At 37.8% G+C, this 17,214-nt stretch overlaps 1 pseudogene; it reads left to right on the forward strand.

Annotated features, from left to right (window-relative positions):
* The first annotated feature begins 15,942 nt into the window (after window positions 1–15,942).
* LOC130458699 (U4 spliceosomal RNA) lies at window positions 15,943–16,011 on the forward strand (annotated as a pseudogene).
* Window positions 16,012–17,214: the final 1,203 nt, after the last annotated feature.

A 17,214-nucleotide genomic window follows, 5' to 3' on the forward strand; every position in this document is an offset into this window, starting at 1 on the left:
AAGAACGAGTCCTGGAGTGGATAACAGAGCCGAGTAACCCCAGCAAAGTGAAGCCTCAGCTCAAGCTGGAGGGAGACAACAGGAAGAAGGCAGTGTCTGTGGACCCCCTCCCCAGGCAGGACTTACCTCCCGCCCCAGCGCTCAGGCTGCCTCCTGCTGGATTAATATTTCTCAACATATAATTAAATATTGTTTTTGTGATTAATCACTATGTTTAAATTATGTTTGATTTGTAGCAATGAGAATACATAATGCATATCAGGTATTTACATTCCAAATCATAACTGTAGCAAAATTACAGTTTTGAAGTAGCCACCAAAATAATTTTTTGGTTTGGGGTCACCGCAACATGAGGAACTGCAGGGTCACGGCATTAGAAAGGTTGAGAACCACTGCTCTAAACGATCACCCTAGTGCAAATATTAATAATATGTAAATAGGAAGGGCATTAAAAGACTGTCTGCCCTTTGATCCAGCCATAGCACTACTGGGTTTATACGCCAAGGAGATAATAAGGAAAAAGACATGTACAAGAATATTCATAGCTGCACTCTTTGTGGTGGCAAAAATTTGGAAAATGAAGGGATGCCCTTCAATTGGGGAATGGCTGAACAAATTGTGGTATATGTTGGTGATGGAATACTATTGTGCTCAAAGGAATAATAAAGTGGAAGAATTCATGGGAACTGGAACAACCTCCAGGAATTGATGCAGAGCTAAAGGAGCAGAACCAGACAGAACATTGTACACAGAGACTGATACACTGTGGTACAATAGAATGTAATGGACTTCTCCATTAGTGGCAATGCAGTGATCCGAACAACTTGGAGGAATCTACGAGAAAGAACACTATCCACATCCAGAGGAAAAACACTGGGAATAGAAACAGAAGAAAAACAACTGCTTGACTACATGGATTGATGGGGATATGATTAGGGATATAGACTCTAAATGAACATTCTAGTGCAAACACCAACACTATGGAAATAGGTTCTGACCAAGGACACATGTAATACCCAGTGAAATTGTGCATCAGCTATGGGAGGAGTCGGGGGAGGGGACAGGAGGGAGGAATAGAAAATGATTTTTGTAATCAAGGAATAATTGAAATTGACCAAATAAAAAAATAATATGGAAATAGGTCAGAATCAACAACACAGAGTGAAAGGAGCAGAACCAGGAGAACGTTGTACACAGAGACTGATAACACTATAGCACAATCAAATGTAATGGGCTTCTCGACTAGCAGCAGGGCAATGATCCAGGACAATTCTGAAGGACTTATGAGAAAGAGTGCTATCCACATTCAGAGTAAAAACTGTGGGAGTAGAAATGCAGAAGAAAAACATATGATGGAGCATATGGTTCAATGGGATGTGATTGGGGATGTTGACTTTGTAATAATATGGAAATAGGTTTTGAACAATGATACATGTAAAACCCGGTGGAATTGCTCATCAGCTCTGGGAGAGGGGAGATTGTTAAAATCTTTTGCTTACATGTTATTGAGAAAAAATAAAATTAAAATTAAATGTAAACCCTGCCTCCAATCATCAAATATTGGCCCTGGAAAGCTCCAACTTGGAAAACATCTGGTCCAATGCCTTTATTTCATATATGTTTAATTTGGAGCCTAGAAAGATAAAATGACTTGACCAAGGTTAGCCACTAGTTTGTGGCAGAACTGGTACTGAAACTCAGGTTTCCTAACTGCCAATCCAAAGCAAAGCAGGAAGATTTGGCAGACTGTTATTTTCCCCATTTTTTTCCTATTGATTCCAAATCACAGTCTGGTCCTATTTCTCCAGATGCTAAGTGGAGAAAATGAAAACTGAGTGGGGTTTCATATACCAATGTCAATGCTTGAAGTGGCCCTCTGGGAAAAAAAGGAAGAAAACAGATTGGTGTCTTTGCACTACCATTTCCAAATAGCAAGTCTATCGAAGAGGAAACATTCTGCCTTTGGACATCATCCATTAGCTCAACTGGTGGGAATGTGAGACATTGGAAGGCTGATTCTAATTCTTTACTATTGTCGCATTGCCTTATGTGACCCTGGATTGTTCAGATTGAGACTGTATCCTTTGTAATGATGATCAGAATAACCAACTATTGTGGATTTAGGCAGTTGTTATAAGAAGCTGACTAACTGTCTTCTGTTTTAAGAGGGACAGAACCAGACAAGGTGGGTTTAAATTCAAGAATAGGAATCATATATTAGAAAAAGAGAGAGTCTGATTTAAGCATCATTGTATACTGCAAGTGACTACTAAGAGTATACTTGTAGGATCTTGTTTCTTGAGACTCATTTATGACAACTTTCCCTTAGAAGCAGACAGTTGGACTAAATGATCTTTTGAGGTCTCTATTTTAGAGGTAAAAATTAAAAATTGTGCATGAGTTTTTTACTCTGTAATGCCACAAACAAAAAGGAACCATGGTATCATGATTAGGGTCTCAGTACCAAAAAGTAGTACACCATCATTCTTAGAGTCTTCTTTTTTTTCATTTGTTAATTCTTTTAAAAATTTAATTTAATTAATTAATTTAGAATATTTTCCCAAGGTTACATGCTTCATGTTCTTTTCCCCCATCTTGAACCTTAAAAATAGTCAGTGAGGAAACAAAAGTATCCCTCTGCAGATATGATGGTACACCCAGAGAACCCTAATTAGTAACTTCACCAAGTTTCAGGATATAAAATAAACTCCCATAAATCATCAGCATTTCTATACAGTACCAACAAAACCCAGCAGCAAGAGACAGAAAGAGAAATATCTTTTAAAATAACTATAGACTTTTGGGACAAAAATCCACTATTCAACAAAAACTGCTGGGAAAATGGGAAGACAGTGTAGGAGAGATTAGATTTGGATCAACACCTCACACCCCACACCAAGATAAACTCAGAATGGGTGAATGACTTGAACATAAAGAAGGAAACTATAAGTAAATTATGTGAACACTGAATAGTATACATTTCAGATCTTTGGGAGAGGAAAGATTTTAAAACCAAAGAAGACTTAGAGTCACAAAATGTAAAATAAATAATTTTGACTATATCAAATTAAAAAGGTTTTGTACAAACAAAACCAATGTAACTAAAATCAGACGGGTAGCAACAAATTGGGAAAAAAATCTTCATAAAAACCTCTGACAGAGGTTTAATTACTCAAATTTACAAAGAGCTAAATCAATTGTACAAAAAACCAAGCCATTCTCCAATTGATAAATGGGCAAGGGACATGAACAGGCAGTTCTCAGCCAAAGAAATCAAAACGATTAATAAGCACATGAAAAAGTGTTCTAGATCTCTTATAATCAGAGAGATGAAAATCAAAACCACTCTGAGGTATCATCTCACACCTAGCAGATTGGCTAACATAACAGCTATGGAAAGTAGTGAATGCTGGAGGGGATGTGGCAAAGTAGGGACACTAATTCATTGCTGGTGGAGTTGTGAATTAATCCAACCATTCTGGAGGGCAATTTGGAACTATGTCCAAAGGGCGATAAAAGATTGTCTGCCCTTTGATCCAGCCATAGCACTGCTGGGCTTGTACCCCAAAGAGATAATAAGGAAAAAGACTTGTAAAAGAATATTCATAGCTGCACAATTTGTGGTGGCCAAAAACTGGAAAATGAGGAGATGCCCTTCAATTGGGGAATGGCTAAACAAATTGTGGTATATGTTGGTGATGGAATACTATTGTGCTCAAAGGAATAATTAAGTGGAGGAATTCCATGGAGACTGGAACAACCTCCAGGAAGTGATGCAGAGCGAAAGGAGCAGAACCAGGAAAACATTGTACACAGAGACTGATACATTGTGGTACAATCGAAGGTAATGGACTTCTCCATTAGTGGCAATGCAGTGTCCCTGAACAATCTGCAGGGATCTAAAAAACACTATCCACAAGCAGAAGATAAACTGTGGAAGTAAAAATACCAATGAAAAGCAACTGTTTGACTACAGGGGTGGAGGGGATATGACTGAGGAGAGACTCTAAATGAACACTCTAATGCAAATACCAACAACATGGAAATGGGTTTGAATCAAGAACACATGTGATACCCAGTGGAATTGCACGTCGGCTGTGGGAGAGGTGGTGGGAGGGGGGGAGGGAAGAAAAGAAAATGATCTTTGTTTCTAATGAATAATGTTTGGAAATGACCAAATAAAAATTAAAAAAAAAACATTAAAGTACAAAAAAAAAGTTTTTGTACAAATAAAACCAGTGCAACCAAAATTGGAAGGGGAGCAACAAATTGGGAAACAATCTTCATAACAAAAACCTCTGACAAAGGTCTAATTACTCAAATCTATAAAGAGCTAAACCAGTTGTACAAAAAAATCAAGCCATTCTCCAATTGATAAATGGGCAAGGGACATGAATAGGCAATTTTCAGTTAAAGAAATCAAAACTATTAATAAACACATGAAAAAGGTGTTCTAAATCTCTTATAATCAGAGAGATGTAAATCAAAACAACTCTGAGGTATCACCTCACACCTAGCAGATTGGCTAACATGGCAGCAAAGGAAAGTAATGAATCCTGGAGGCCATGTGGCAAAGTTGGGACATTAATGCATTGCTGGTGGAGTTGTGAATTGATCCAACCATTCTGGAGGGCAATTTGGAACTATGCCCAAAGGGCACTAAAAGACTGTCTGCCCTTTGATCCAGCCATAGCACTACTGGGTTTGTACCCCAAAGAGATAATAAGGAAAAAGACATGTACAAGAATATTCATAGCTGCACTCTTTGTGGTGGCAAAAAACTGGAAAATGAGAGGATGCCCTTCAATTGGAGAATAGCTGAAGAAATTGTGGTGTATGTTGGTGATGGAATACTATTGTGCTCAAAAGAATAATAAAGTGAAGGAATTCCATGGAGACTGGAACAACCTCCAGGAAGTGATGCAGAGTGAGAGGAGCAGAACCAGGAGAACAATGTACAAAGAGACTGATACACTGTGGTACAACCGAATGTAATGGACTTCTCCATTAGTTGCAGTGATCATGAACAACCCATAGGGATCTATGAGAAAAACCACTATCCACATTCAGAAGAAACACTGTGGGAGTAAAAACACCAAAGAAAAACAACTGCTTGATTACATGGGTCTGGGGGATAAGATTGGGGATGTAGACTCTAAATGAACATCCTAGTGCAAATACCAACAACATGGAAATGGGTTCTGATCAAGGATACATGTAATACCCACTAGAATTGTGCATTGGCTATGGGAGGGGTGGGGGAAGGGAAGGGAGGAATAGAAAATGATTTTTGTAACCAAGGAATCATGTTTGAAATTGACCAAATAAAAAAGTAATGTCAAAAATAAAATAAAATAAGTGTAGACAATATAAAATACTTGAATTGACCTGCCCAGATAAACCTAAGGATTATATGAACACAATTACAAAACATTTTTAACAAAAATAAAGACATCTAAACAAATGGATAAATATTAATTGTTCATGGATAGAACAAGTCAGTAGAGTAAAATGACAATTCTACCTAAATTAATTTACTTATTCAATGCCATTCAGTCAAACTACTAAATAATTATTTCATAGAGCTAGAAAAAAAAACACAATAAAACTCATCTGGAAGAAGAAAAGGTCAAGAATACCTAGGGAATCAATGAAAAAAACGGGGGAGAGGGGGATGCAGTCTAGCAGTATCAGCTTTCAAACTATATTACAAAGTTGTAATCATCAAAACAAATCAAAACTAAGAAATAGTTTGATGAATCAGTGGAATACAGAGTAGTAAATGACTACATTAATCCTGAGTTTTATAGACCCAAAGATCCACACACTATCGTGACAAAAATTGCTAGGGAAAAAGGAAAGCAATTTGGCAGAAACAAAGCATAGACCAACATTTTACATCATATACCAAGAAAAAGACAAAATGGATAAATGGCATTGACATGAAGGATGATATCACAAGTAAATTAAGGGAACATAGGAATATGTGCTTGTCAGATCTACATATCAAGGAAGAGTTTATGACCTAATGAGTATGTTTTGCTTTTTTAAGTCATGTAATCAAAATTATTTTACTTCTCTACCTCTTATTTGGTAATAAACTTTGTGAATTAAAAAGCTTCTGCACAAACAAAATCAATGCAGCCAAAATTAAAAGGAAAATAAAAAAACTGGAAAAAAGTTTTATATGACAAGTTTCCCTGATAAAGGCTGAATTTCTCAAATGTATAGGTTACTGAGCCAAATTTATAAAAATAATAGCTATTCCCTGGTTGGTAAATGATCAAATGATATGAATGGGCAGTTTTCAGAAGAAGAAATTAAAGTTATCAATGGTCACATAAAAAATGCTCTAAATCCCTACTGATTAGAGAACCACAAATTGAAATAATTCTGAGATACCACCCTATGCCTATCAAATTGGTTAACATGACAAAAAATGAAACAAGTGCTAGGAGGTATATGGAAAAATTGAAACACTAAGGAATTGTTGGTAGAGTTGTGAATGGACCATTCAGGAGAACAGTTTGGAACTACACCCAAAAAGCTATAAAAATATGTATACTCTTTGATCCAGCAATACTACTGGTAGGTCTATACCCCAAAGAGATTAAAGAAAAGGGGAAAGGATCTGTTCATTCAAAAATATTTATAGTAGCTCTTTTTGTGGTAATAAAGAACTGGAAATTGAGGAATGTCCATCAATTGGGGAATGGATAAACAAGTTGTTATATACAGTTATGTTGGAAAACCATTGTGCTATAAAAAAATTACATGTAGAATAGTCTCAGAAAAACCTGGGGAAACTTACATCAACTCATGCAAAATAAAGTAAGAGAAGCAGAAAAATATCGTACACAGTAATAGCTATGCTGTAAGAATGATCCAAGACGAGTCCAAAGGATCCATGATGAAAAATTCTACAGAAAAAAAAAAACTGATTAATTCTGAATGCAGATTGAGGCATGCTTTTTCAAAACTTTGTTTTCCTTGTTTGATTTTCTGTCTATGTCTTTTGCAACATGGCTAATACAAAAATGTGTTTTGCATGGCTTCTTATGTATAACTGATATCAAATTGCTTGCCCTCTCAAGTTGGAGTATGGGGCAGGCAGGAAGATGAGAATGTGAAATTCAAAATTTTTTTAATGACTGTAAGAAATATTTTCACATGTAATTGGGAAATATTTAACAAAACAAATATAAATCTATTTTTTAAATGTTAAAGCCTTATCTGATTATTATTTAGTAAGGAAGGAAATAAATATTTATTAAATTTCTGCTATGTGCCTAACACCATGCTAAACAATTTATAAATATTTTCTCATTTGATCCTCACAACAACTCTGGGAGAGAAGTGCAATTATTATCTCTATTTTGCAGTTGAGAAAACAGGTGGACAGAGGTTAAATGACTTTCTTAGAGCCACACAGCTAGTAAGTGTGTGAGGCTGGATTGAACTAAAGTCTTCTTGATACTGGAGGCAACTAGGTGGCTCAGTAAATAGGGTACTGGACCTGAGGTCAGGAAGATCTGAGTTCAAATTCAGCCTCAGACATTTACTGGCTATATCCCTGGTCAAATCACTTAACCTCGATTTGCCTTAATCCACTGGAGAAGGAAATGGCAAACCACTCCAGTATCTTTGCCAAGAAAATCCATGGATAGCATTGGCTTGCTTTGGTCCATGGAGTCATGAAGAGCTGGACATGCCTGAACAACAGCTTCCTGGAAGCTGGATCCAGCACTCTATTCCACTGCACTAACTAGCTGCCTCTAGACAAGTTCTTGACAAGTAGGGGTTAGACACACATGAGATAGTTATTGGTTTGCTTTTGGGGAATGGGAGTAGGATGCAGTTTATCTTATTAACAGTTACATAGGACTTTTAAGGTTTACAAAATGTTTTGCTGATGTTTTCTCATTCAGTTCTCACAACCCTGTGAAGTAAGTCCTTATAACACACCCATTTTATAAATAAGGAAACTGAGGTCCAGGATTTAAATGCTGGTCTTTGTAACTCTAAGTCTAGGACACTTTCCATTAGCTGAGAGCTGAGATAGCTTTTCTGTTCCCCTGTCCTTTCCAATACCCCTCTGTGTGCTTGGCTGTTCTCTTACCATCTTGTGTCCCCATGCTGTGTGCATCTATAACTCAAGCCCGTGAAAGTATACAAATGTAAATATGCTATGAATATTTCAACACTTCAAAAGACCTGGGGACTATCTCCACTGACCTTGTTCATAACTCTTCATGACAGTTTCAAGAATCTTTGTGGCAATTCATAGGGACTTATGAGAAAGAACACCATCCACATTCAGAGAAAGAACTGTGGGAGCAGAAACACAGAAGAAAAACAACTGCTTGATCACATGGGTTGATGGGGATATGATTGGGGATGTAGACTCTAAATGATCACTCTAGTGCAATTAACAATAATATGGAAATGGGTCTTGATCAATGACATATGTAAAACCCAGTGGAATTGCACGAAGGCTATGGGGGAGGGGGGAGGGAAAGAACATGAATCATGTAAGCATAGAAAAATATTCTAAATTAATTAATTAGATACAATTTTTCAATTAAAAAAAATTTTTTTGTGGTCCAAAAAATCATCACCTTGAGCTAGTCTTCTAATGATGACCATCTCTATTCTAACCTAGACTGATCCGTAATGTCAGACAAGGAGTATGGCTCTGACTCCATACAGGAAATTCTTCCATTTTGATAGTGCCTTCCTGAGCTTATGTTCTGGGTATAAACTTTGAGAACCTAGGGCGATCTCCATACCATAATGAGGAACAATAATGTATGATTAAAGAATTTAGATATTAAAAAGGACTTCAAAGAAAATTTAGTCTAACCTCCTTATGTTACAGGTTAAAGCCCCTAAAGGCTTTAAAGTCTAGAGACATAAAGTTTTAGCTAATAAGTAGAGGAGCTGTGATTTGGATCCATGTCCTCTCCCTTCAATGGGGCAGCTGAGTAGTACAGTGGATAGAATACCAGACCTGGGGTAAGGAGGACCTTATTTCAAATCTGGCCTCAGACACTAGCTTTTTGATCCTGAGCAAGTCACTTAGCCCCGTTTACCTTAATTTCATTCTCTGTAGAATGGACAGAAAAAGGAAGTGGCAAGCCATTCAGGTATCTTTGCCAAGGAAATCCCAAATGGGGTCATGAAGAGTTGGACATTACTAATTGATTAAACAATAATGAAATCTCTGCCTTTAAATATGTTTTTCCCACTAAACAATGACCAGAACCAATTGTTTATGTGCCCATTTTACCACTTTTCATTCTGTATCTCTAAATACTATTTGCACCACCTCACTCCCAACAAATACACACATACAGATCCACACACCTGGCTTGGGGCAGGAAGGAATCATGGCAGGGTAGACACAGTGCCACACTCTGAGGTCAGAAAGACCAAGATCTGTCTGACCTCTGCCATCTGGTAGTTGTCTGTCCTTGGGCAAGTCACTTCAAATTCTCAGAACCTCAGTTTCCTCATCTATGAGATAGAATAAATCCTATAGAATCTATCTCAACAGAGCACTATGAGGCTCAAATGAGAGGATATCTGTAAAATGCTTTGTAAACCTTTAAGATCTGTATAAATATGTTATTATTGCTACCACAACTACTCATTTACAGGCATGGGAAGGAAAATTTACTGGCAAAAACTGGTTTTATTTTTTTCCTTTTTTAATTTTTGTTTATTTTTAATATCCTTTTGAAAAATTTTTGAGTTCCAAATTCTTCCCCTCCCATTGAGAAGGCAAGCAAATATGATGCCAATTATATATGCAAAACATTTCCATATTAGCTATACTGCAAAAAAAAAGCAAGAAAAAGAAAGTGAAAAAAATTACTTCAATTTGCACTGAGTTCATCAGTTCTCTCTGGAGATGGCTAGTATTTTTCATCTTGAGTCCTTTGGAATTGCCTTGGATTATTGCATTGCTCAGAAGAGCTAGGTCTTTCCCAGTTGATCACTGTTACAATACTGCTGTTGCTATATACAGCGTTCTCCTGATTGTGTTCACTTCACTCTGCACCAGTTAGTATAAATGTTGCCAGGTTATCTGAAACCATCCTGGCAGGAGTGTTAACCACCTCTTCCTCCAACTAACCACACTCCTCTACCTTTTACACCACAAAAAGACACTTCCTCTAGAATAAGAATTCTTAAAGGGGTAGGGGGGAAATCTGTGAACTTAGGTGGGAAAAATAAATTATATCTTTTTTCCACTATCCTTAAATTGAAATGTAATATTTCCTTAGATTATTTGGAAAATATGATTCCAAAAAGGGGTCCGTAGACATCACCAAACTGCCAAAAGGGGTCCATGACACACAAAAATAGTTTAAAAACACTTGCTCTAGAAGCAGGAGCCAAACCCAGTTCTGATGTAGCCTGATGTAGATTGGGAACAGAGATCAGAGATGTATGAGGGACCATCTGAGGAGTTAAGTAATTTGCCCAAGGTCACACAAGTCATAATAAAGTTAGGATTTGAACACAGGTCCTCTGACTTCCCCCTACCCAATCCAGTTCTTTCCATTGTAGCATTTTTCATTCTGTCTTTCTGTGCTGCCTGGGAGAAAAGCTGCAGCAAATGATGTGTTTTCTTCTAACTCCATTACATTTTTTTTCTTTTAAGAATCAATACTAAGTATCAGTTTCAAGACAAAAGAGCAGGAAGGCTAAGCAACTGAGGTTAAGTGACTTGCCCAGGGTCACACAGCTAGAAAGTGTCTGAAGCCAGATTTGAACCAAGGATATCCTATTTCCAGGCTTGACTCTCTAATTACTGAATCATCTAGCTGCCCCACTCCATTGCCTTTTCACTGGCTGTCCCCCATATCTGGAATACCCTCTCTCCTTAGCTCCAAAGTCTAGCTCTCCTGGCTTTCTTCTAGATTCAATTCAAATCTCACCTTTCCTATATTCCTCTCCTAAACACCTCTACCACTTTCACTCACATATCTTCCATTTACTCTGAATAGATCTTCCATTAGAATGTGAGTTCCTTGAAGGTAGGGATCCTATTTTTGCCTTTCTTCAGACTCCAAGCCCTTATCCCAGTGCCTGGCACGTAGTAAATTCTTGACCAGGGCTTGCTGAACCACTGACTGAATGCAATAATCTCCAAGGAAGGATTTCCTGGAGCTTTGGGGATCTTGATGAGAATGCTTCCTTGTACTGCTTTTTAGAGCATCAGGGAATCCCTTTTCTGGCTGGGGAGGGAGTAGTTATTTTCTTCATGGCTCAACATTCCACTTGAAATAGATACACAAAAACTGTTCTTGCCTCCAAAGGATGGGAAGAGCTGTAAATTAACTCAGCAACAAACGCCTACAACACTAACTGGTGTAGTGAATGTAACAGGATACTTTTCTCTGGTCTGAATTTGGTCAATCATCTTCCTTTCTATTTAGTAGGTTCACATTCTGAAGTCATTCAGTAGCTTCAGCTTTTTTGTTCTGTTTTTTCAATTACATGTAAAAACAATTTTAACTTTCAATTTTTAAATTTTGAGTTCCAAATTCTCTCCTTCCTTCCCCTCTCTCCTAATAGTGAAAGCAAGTGATTTGATATGGGCAGTCATGCAAAAACACACTTCCATTTTGGTCATGTTGTGAGAGAAAATTCAGACAAAAACAATTAAGCAAATTTAAAAAAAAAAGGTAAAAAAATCATAAAAAAGTCACACTCCATGAGTTCTTTCTCGGGAAGAAGATAGCATTTTTCTGTTTAAGTCCTTCAAATTTGTCTTGGATCTTTCCAAAAGAATACCTAAGACACTCACAGTGAATCATCTTACTATGTTGCCCTTAGGGCATACAATGTTCTTGTTCTTGTTCTGCTCGCTTCACTTTGTATCAGTTCATGTAGGTCTTTCCAGGTTTTTCTTTTTTTTCCCCCAGTTGAATTAATTTATTTAGTCAATTTAGAACATTATTCCTTGGTTACAATAATCACATTATTTCCCTCCCTCCCCTCCACCCACCCTTACCGCAGCCAACACGCAATTTCATTGGGTATTACTTGTGTCCTTGATCAGAACCTATTTCCATGTTGTTGTTTATACTAGGATGTTCATTTAGAGTCTACATCCCCAACCATATCCCCTCGACCCATGTATTCAAGTAGTTATTCTTCTTCGGTGTTTTTACTCCCACAGTGTTTCCTCTGGATGTGGATAGTGGTTTTTCTTGTAGATTCCTCCAGGTTGTTCAGGATCACTGCATTGTCACTAATGGAGAAGTCCATTACATTCGATTGTACCACAGTGTACAATGTTTTCCTGGTTCTGCTCCTCTCACTCTGCATCAATTCCTGGAGGTTGTTCCAGTTTTCCAGGTTTTTCTGAAATCATCCTGATCATCATTTCTTATAGCATAATAGTGTTCCATCACAATCATATACCACAACTTGTTTAGTCCTTGAGCATCCCCTCAATTTCTAATTCTTTGCTACTAGGAAAAGAGCTACTATAAATATTTTTTTATACAAGATGTCCTTTCCATTTTTTAAAATCTCTTTGGAATACAGACCTAGTAGGGCTATTGCCAATAGCCTGATTTTTAAAGCACCATTTCTGTGACTTATATTTGTATTATATATTTAACAATCTCCCATATATGATTTGAGACCATACCAAAGTCAAGCTTTGTAGTCAGAAAGTTCTGAGTTCAAATTCTACCTTGGAAACTTGCAAGTCACTTAACCTCTTTTTAACCTAGGTTTCCTCTTCTGTAAAGTGGGAATTATAAGAGCACCTATTTCACTGGGTTGTTGAGAGGATAAAGTGAGATAATATATGTAAAGTATTTTGCAAATCTTAAAATGCTATGTAAATGCTAGCTATTATCCTTATCTTTTGTTTCAGATACTGCTTCTCCTTAGAAAACATTTTTTCCAAGTCTTCTCTAGCTGCAGACAAATACAGAGCCATATCAATGAAGAGTGACCAAGGAGGGAAGTTAGGTGGTTCAATGGATAGAGTGCCAGGCCTAGAGATGAGAGAACCTGGGTTCAAATCTGGCCTCAGACACTTCCTAGCTATGTGACCCTGGGCGAGTCACTTAACCCAGTTTGCCTAGCCCTTGTCCTTCTGTCTTAGAGTTGCTACTAGGACAAAAGGTAAATTAAAAAAAAAAGTGACCAAGGGAGTTCCAGGAAGACAGTGGGGCCACACCTACTGTAGATTTAGCACCTCTCAAATGTACAGTAAGGTCTAATGCCTTGAGGCAGTCAAGAGGTTAAACCAGTATGTTCAGTCTGAAATAAGAGTATCACTGACAACTCCCTGCAGAGCTTCCCTTTACTCTGCTCCGGCTCAGGCTCAGTAGTAATGAGGCAAAAGAAATGAAAGGAAAAAAAGGAGAGGGATTGGCCAAGACTCTGGGCACAGAAAAAGAACGTTTACTCACCACTGTGGAGAGCACAATAACAAGCTCAGCCTTTAAGAACCTTAAGAAGCCTTGGTTTCCTAAAGAGGAAACAACGATAGAAGTACACGGGGAGTTTAAATACCAATTCTAGAGAATAATACAATTATGATGAGGCTCATATTAGCTATCATGACTAAATATATAATTAAGTGTTGAGGGAATAATTCAGACATTAAGTTCTGGGGTCTTTACCTGTGAATTCATTGATATAGGAAACTTCTGATGAAGAAACTCCTACTATGACAAATTGGCAATTTATAGCCCTCCCTCCAAATCAGAGTCTCAGAGAGCTGGCAGGGCATTGAGAGGCTAAATGAGTTGTCCAAAGTTACACAGTCAGTATGTGTCATAGGCAGGAATTGAACCCAGGTCTTCCTGACTACTAAGCCAACTTTCTATCCACTGGGTACTGCTTGCTCTTACTAAGCCCTGGTTTTTTGTTTTGCTTTATTTTGTTTGTTTTTTTTAAACCAGTCCTACCTGTGTTTTTATTCTTCTAGGCAACTCCCATTGAGGTAACTCAATTTATGAGGACAGATTTGTCAACTTAGTCTCTTTTTAAAAATAATATTTCATTTTCCCCTTAATTATATACAAAAATAATTTTAACACTTTTTATTTGAGCCAAATTCTTCCCCATCCTCTTCTCCCCAGTCCCCAAGATGACAAGAAATCTGATATATGTGATATATATGTGCACAAATGTAAACTACTTTTCCATATTTGTCATTTTGTAGATAAGAATTCGGACAAAAAAATTAAGAAAGTGAAATATAGTATATTTTGGTCTGCATTCTGACTCCATCAGTTCTTACTCTGGAGGTGAAAGTTGTTACCAGGACAGTTTTAAACCTACCTTCTGTCCTAGTAACAACTCTAAAAACTCATGAGTCCTTGGGGATTGTCTTGGATGACTGTATTGTTGAGAATAGCTAAGTCATTCACAGTTGTGCATTGTATGATATTGCTGTTATTGTGTACAGCATTCTGGTTCTGCTCACTTCACTTTGCATCAGTTCACGTAGGTCTTTCCAGGTTTTTCTGAATCATCCTTCTCAACCCCTTCCCTTCTGTCTTAGTAACAACTCTTAAATGTCTGATGCTGGATTTCAAACTAGGTCCTCCCGATTCCAAGGCTAGTGCTCCATCCATTGTGCCATCTAGCTGTCCCTTTACTTATAGTCTTAACCCAGGTTTTCAACTCACTCTCCACTATCTCACTCAGCATTTTATTAAGTACTTTTCAGTGAGTAAACATCAAATAAACATGAACTGGTTTAGACTCTGACCCCACACCACACTAAGTGAATTTATCTTATTCATCACCAACAGATCATTTAACCTCTATTAGCCTTTAGGTTCTCCATACAAGCCCTGCCTCAGGTTGGGGTAAAAGTGGCCCAGGGGTTTTGGGGCTTGTAAATATTTGGCCAGCCTAAAAGTTCATCTCCTCTAAATGTCTCCTCTCTGAGGATCTTTGAGACATTCCTGAGAACTGAAGTTTTGGGGAAAAGTTTTTTTTCCTTTCCTTTTTTTGCCATAACAGCCCATAAAACAGACAACAATGCAAATGGCCCTAGGTTCTCTATGGTCTTCTCCCATTTCTTCTTCCATAATGGAATGGGGAAAAGGGAGCATAGGATACTAAGAATTACATAATTCCTAAACGATTTATAAACCAACTGCTTTGAACATGTCAGCTTCACCCAAAGATCCACACATTCACACATTATTGGAGAAATTGAATCACACCCCTATTGACATTCTTGGTATAAATGAAACCAGAAGAAATCAACAAATCACAGCTAAGTCGAAGGGTGGCTCTCGGGTTCTCCTCAGAGGGGGAAATAAAGGAGCTAGCTTCGTCAGTCAATAGGCCAAAGACAACAAGAAACATCATTTCTTGGGACACTTTGTCCCTTCCTCTTCCAATTTATACTCATGATGAGTAGAAACAAAAAGGCTACTATGAAGAGAGGTGACATTCATGTGCCAACAGTCACTGGAGAGAATTAAGAGCTAGAAAAAGCCTATGAAGACACATAAATTTTGAAAATTTACAGATTTATACTTTGATAGCCCATAACTTTACAATGTGATCAACTATATCAAACAATATGCAGGACAGAAAAGGGGGCAAAAAAGGGAACCAAAAGGGATTGGGGAAATCTTCCTGAAGAATGTAGTATTTTAGTTGGGACTAAAAAGAATTCAAGGATGTCCATAGTTTTTTAGAGCAGAGGAGTGGAAGTATTCCAGACATGAGGGACAGAGAGAATGCTGGGAACTGAGAGATAGGGTGTCCCATTCATGGAATGGCCAGAAGGCCAGGGTCATCATCAACATTCTATTTTACCCCCCCCCCCAAAAAAAAGGTAATTTCTGTTACATTCAGTCAGAAGAATCTGAGTGTGGTAAGCACCAAATGACACTACAAGAAATGAAATGTAATATACCTTATTACAGGCCAGAAGTCAACTTTGCATAGTGGCAGTATTGTAGCCAATGAGGTTTATCCAAGGTGCCATTATTGCTAATTGAAACAGACCAGAAGTGACTGATTGAATAAATGAACAATGATGTCAGAATCAGCTCTATGCCTACAGTTATAACATCAACTGGTTAAAGCAAAGGCCAAAGCAAAGGCCAGAGAAGAAGAAATAAAGATGAGAAGATACCATTGATAATTAAAGCAGCTCTGGCCTCATCTGTTCAACCCATCTGCTAACTCTGAAAAAGTGGGAAGCGAATAAAAGTAAAGATCATGCTAATCATCATTTCTTCGAAAAGTTTATCTGATTAAAAAAACCTATCAGAGTTAGAAATCATCCCAGAAAGCAAATATGTAATCTTGTCTTTTAGAAGAAGGGGCAGATTTCCTTCCGAGCCCCCAGCTCTCTCCCCTTGGGGAAAGGAAACTAGAGAATTATATATAATCCTAGGGATACTGGAAGCAGAATTTTTTGCCTATGTGCTCAGGTACATATTCCTACTGGGTCATTTATTGGGGGGGGGGTTGTTTCTTTTTTAAACTCTTACTTTCTGTCATAGAATCAATACTATGTATTGGTTCCAAGGCAAAAGAGTGCTAAGGGTTAGGCAACTGAGGTTAATTAAGTGAATTTCCCAGGGTAGCACAGCTAGGAAGGGTGGGAGGACAAATTTGAACCCAGGACCTCCCAGCTCTAAGCATGGCTCTCTATCAACTAGCTGCCCCCCGGTCATTTATTCTTAAATAACTGTTCTGTGTCTTATGTCTCATAAGCCTAAGTGACTGATGGCCACCTTTTAAGAAAGTGTTAAATGCTGATTGTGACATTTTTCAGGCATTCTCTCCTTCATGCTGTTGTCCCCACTTTGGCTTTGTTCCTTCACCTCCTGACCATACTGGCCCCCCTCTCCTGTTGGCATTGTGTCCCTCGTTTGTCACTGTCATTATTTCTGGCAAGTTTCCTATTGTTATTCTGTTCCCCTTATCCATATAGTCACTACCATGGCTCCCAGCTGCCCATGGCCATGACTCTCATCACTCACCACCTGTAGCACCTGCTAAAAAGCTCATTTTAAAATAACCTAGGGAACAATAAGGGGAAATTATATCCAAAAGATAAAAAAGAAATACATGCTGGAGATGATATATTTTTAAAGGCACCAAAGCATGAAATTTCAAGGTTGAATAATTTCATTCAGTAAGCATTTACTAAGCACCAACTATGTACGTGCAAGGCATGGGTGTACAAAGGGGAAA

This window comes from Monodelphis domestica, chromosome 3 (genome assembly GCF_027887165.1).
Source record: "Monodelphis domestica isolate mMonDom1 chromosome 3, mMonDom1.pri, whole genome shotgun sequence".
NCBI classification, from domain to species: Eukaryota; Metazoa; Chordata; class Mammalia; order Didelphimorphia; family Didelphidae; genus Monodelphis; species Monodelphis domestica.